This window comes from Myotis lucifugus, unplaced genomic scaffold (assembly GCF_000147115.1).
Source record: "Myotis lucifugus unplaced genomic scaffold, Myoluc2.0 scaffold_160, whole genome shotgun sequence".
Classification (NCBI taxonomy): Eukaryota; Metazoa; Chordata; class Mammalia; order Chiroptera; family Vespertilionidae; genus Myotis; species Myotis lucifugus.
In genome coordinates, this window is record NW_005871208.1 from 766,416 (window position 1) to 771,107 (window position 4,692).

Consider the following 4,692-nt stretch of genomic DNA (forward strand, 5'->3'; position numbering starts at 1 on the left):
GCCATCACTTCCCCTGTGGACCAGGTACCCCAGAAGGTGCTTATTTACCAGTAACTTTTCCTCTTGAGTCTAGACTTGGTCTCCAAATTCTTCTCAACAGCATGCTTATGTGGAGTTGTCCCATAAAGCCTCTCTGTCGTTCCTGATGTAGGGATTGGCACTTTAAAGCAAGGCTTTAAGCAAGGGCGAGATGTGAGCCTATAAGTCAGCGGTTCTCAACCTGTGGGTCGTGACCCCTTTGGCGGTCGAACGACCCTTTCACAGGGGTCGCCTAAGACCATCCTGCATATCAGATATGTACATTACGATTCATCACAGTAGCAACATTACAGTTATGAAGTAGCAACGAACATAATTTTATGGTTGGGTCACAACATGAGGAACTGTATTTAAAGGGCCAGAAGGTTGAGAACCACTGCTTTAAGTGTTTGGGGACAATCACAGCACTGACTCCAGGAAGCAATTGCAGTGGTGGTAGCAGGGTCAGCTGCAGGAAAGGGGGAGACTGTTGGTAGGATGCAGGGGTTTGGGGCGTGAGCAAACGCAAACAGTGAGAGAAAGAGGCGAGCCGGCCAGTGTAAACGGGAATCTTAGCCTGGTGCCCAGTGCTCTCCCCGGGGAGAGGGAATGAGCAGTTGTGTTGGCCAAGAGGGTGGAGATCTGGGGAACCTGGCTCCCTAAGAGCTGCTACTTTCTGTCCTAACTGTACCTGTTCTGAAACGAAGCAGGTAAATAATGCACACCCTCTGTCCTAGGCGGGTGCTGTGAGGAGAGCTGGAGAGTGGCCCTCCTTCCTTCCGCCGGTCCGACTTGTTCAGGCTGGAGGCACCCTCCCATCCCAGCACAAGATGGTCTCTGACCTCTGGGTGGGACCAGACTCAGAGGCCACCCATATCCAACGGAAATAAGCTGTCCTATCTGCCTTGCCCCGACACTCAAACCCCCTCGAGTCAAGTCTGGGCTGTGATGGACCCCCCTGCTGCTGGGCTCCCTGGGCCACAATACTACACTCACACTCTCCTGCAGAAACTGTAGGAGTCATTCAGAAAAACAACCACTCCTTCCCTGTCAGCTGCCCACCGGCTGTCCATGCCTCCCTCCGTGTCATGCAACTGGGGGCCCAGCCCCTCATTCCTGACCAGAGAGCCAGCTGAGTCCCAGGCCCTCGCCCTCCCACCCCCCTGCTTGGGAGCAGTGGCAATACCCAGAGAGGAGCCCCAGGGGCAGACTGGTTGTCCCTTCCAGTCCTGCCACTGAGTGAGACTCCACAGGGGCCTGAGCTTCCGGAGCTCTCGCCCCCAGTGCCCCAACTTCCCTGGAGCTGAGCAGGTCGCTGGGGGTGAGATCCAGCTCTCCCACTTCCGCCATGGGGGCTGTTGAGAGTCTGGGCAAGGGCTTGTGCCGAAGAGAAGGGGGTCTTACCTTGGCCTTGTCCATGAGCTGAGCCCCTGCTGTCTGTGCCCCCAGCACAAGCCAAGCCCTACCCTCAGAGCTGGGAGCTAGGGCAGCGGGGGCAAAAGGAAGCCAGACTTGGGGAGCTCGTTCTGAAAGGCAGGGACTTGCCCTTGGGCATAAAGTGCAGATTGAGTGCAGATGTCTGAGGAGTCGAGCAATGGGGCTGTTGCAAGGAGGCTTCCCAGAGAGGAGAAAGGGGGGGTGGGTCCTGGTATGAGGTGCGGGCAGTGTGCAGCGCGCTCCCCCAAGCTTTAAGGAGCTGCAGGACATGGGATGAGGAGAACAGATGCTAGACCAGAGGCTCGGGCTGAGGAGGTAGTCGTGGAGGCTTGGGAAAGGCAAAGGCTAAGGGCCTCATGTACCATCTGGCGGAGGTCACAGTGGGGAGGTCACAGCACCCAGGCGGCCCCCCAGCGGTCTGCCTTCCTGATGAATTTCACCTGCAGCAGGGCAGCGCTGGCTGAGATCAAAACACAGCTTCCTCCCTGCGACAGGTCTGAGATTCCAAACTCAGTGGCTAAAGTGGAGCTGGGCTCCTCAGGGGAACACAGACCCTCTGGGGTGGGAGAGTTGTGGGGGATCCACAAAACCAGCTGGGATTCCAGGTGGAGTCCTGGCACCAGCCCTTCAGTCTGATTTGAAGATTTTCCACCACGAGACTCGCGACCACCAGAGGGCATCACCACCCCATGGTGTGGTATCGTCACCACCTTCCCTGGAGAAACTGGCAGGGGTAGGGGGTGGGGGGGGTGGGGGTCGGAGCAAGCAGGCACAGGTCTCTGGGCTCTCAGGGGAGCTACCAGCAACAGAATTAAACAGCCCCTGGGGCAAGAGCCCCGGGATTCCGTGGTCATGGAATCCACTGGCCTCCGTTTGCCTCCTCTGTTAGACAAGGGCTTTCACCACATGGTATCCCTTCCGGACCATAAGGCCCTTTCCAGCTCTGACGTTCCTGGGTTTGGGGAAATCGTGCAATGGCCCCGACAAAATTGCCTCTCCCGTGCCCACCCTTCTCCGGGGTTCTCCAGGGCTCTCTGCCTGGCGGGAGGAGGAGCCTGGGTGACCTTCTCTGGGGGTGGCCTCTCACCGGGAGGCAGACTGACCTGCACACTGAGGGGAGTCTGCCTCCACCTCGGCCTGAAGGAGGAATGTCTGCGCAGGGCTGTCCACCCAGCTGCTGTGCTACCCATGGCGTCCGCTTCTCCAGGTCTCGGGCAGGGAGGTGTCTGTTAGGTAGCCCCTGGGATCGGTAGGATGGTGGTCCTTCCCGGAAGGGTTGTACCAGATGCCCTCTCGCAGGTCTCTTCAGGGAGAAGCACAGGAATATAGAGAATAGAAACCATTGCCTCTCCGGCCTGCGCTTCGCCTCCCCACCCCCACCCCACCCCCAGCACAGATGCCGTCTGTCAGGAGCAGGCAGCAGACGGTCCAGGGGTCCATCTGTGCTAATGCTTCACAATAGAGTCCCATGTTTCCCCACCGACACCCCCTCACCCCCTCAGCTGATGGCCACTTGGAGGTGCCAAGGGGAGAAGTGGGAGGTGGAAGATGAAGGCACTATGGGAGTTAGCTCTTCGCTCCTGGCAGTCCCCACTCCACCCCTGCCCCCCACCCAACAGGCATCCTGCTATCTGGACTTGTGTAATCACTGAGGGGCAGAGACGTACCCCCTCCCACCCACACCTCCTGCAGGGCAGGGCCGGGGGTTCGGGGGCCTGGGGGTGGGGAAGAGGCAGACACAGAAAGTCAAGGAGACAAGGAAGCAAGGAGACTGACAGACCCTGAATGAGATAAACAGGAGACAGGCTGCCCCAGGGGGATGTGGCCACTTGTCCCTCTGTCCTCCTCAGGCCAGGTGTCTAACTCAGCACTTGTACAGGTACCACTCCCTACCAGCCCAAGAGCCTCTGTAACCCCAGAGCCCAGCCAGGACCTGGCATGGAGCAGGGCTCGAATGCAGAGAGAATGAAGAACTGAAGATGACAGCATCATATCGTGGGAGATTGCAGGCTCTGGGATCAGGCTGTCAGGGTTTGAATCTCAGCTCTGCCACTAAGCAGCCTAGAGCAAGTTCCTGAGCCCCCCTGGCCTCAGTTTCCCCGTCTGTGAGGGATGATAATGATACCTGTTTCATAGGGTTGTCATGAGAACCAGTGAGTGAATTTGTGTATGTAAAGCACATGCAGCACGGCGTGCACAGCACATGGCCCATGATCAGTGAATGTGAGCTGTAGAGGCTCACACAGGCACAGCCTTCCCTGGCCTTGGCCTCTGTGTAGCGGCTGATGTGGTGCTTGCCACCCTGTGGGGGTTACCGGCTCCTCAGACGCCAGCCCTGGCCTTCCACTTCCTCCTCTCACTTCTTATTCAGGCACCTCTGACGACAGAGCCTCAGCTGGGCCGTCCCCACCTCTCCCGTGGCCGGGGAGCCCAGGGATGGTGCCTAAGACGGGGTCAGAGCGCGGCCGAGCACACCCCCTCCCCATGCGTCAGCTCCTTAGTCGGCTGGGGAAGGGGTAGGTGAGCTCTGACGTCAAGAGCTGAGAGATTGATCCAGGAGGAACCAGTCTTCCCCTCTGAGGGGCCGGCCCGAATGAAGCCCACCGTCCTCTGGGTTTCCACCCCGTCCCTTCCCCTGACTTGGGAGGGGAGAAAGCCCCTCTGACCTCTGCTGGGGGAACCTGGGCTTCGGCACAGCCCAGCAGGGCGCCTCTCCCCCAGGGGCCGCACCCTCCCCCTGCACAGCCCGGCGGCCACCCCTCTTGCCTACAGGCTTCTGCGGCCCCCAGGGTCTCCCAGAATCTTCCCTGGGTCGCCTGACCTGCTCCCAGTGACCCCTTACTGCCCTCCACCCCCACATGTCGCACGAGTCTCCAAAGCCATCCATCCGCACATGTTCCAATCTCTCACTCGAGCCCCTTCACAGCACCCCCCCCCCCCCAGGGGGCTCGGAGACCCTGGGAACCGCCCAGGAATGCCTGCTTTCCCGAAACTCATCCCCCCATCGGCGAAAGGGATACGGGATCTAGGGGTCTGGACACCGAGTTTCCCAAACAACCCCGTGATTTGGAGACATACTTCTCGGGACGCCTCGAGAAGATGATGATGCAGGGAATTGCGGTTATGGGTTACCTTCAGAAGTAACACATCTGAATCTCTTTTTTACTTTAGGACGGCAAAAGTAGACACGTGGACATTAAGTCTTCTAACTCATGACCCAGCTACTGCCTAAAGCGG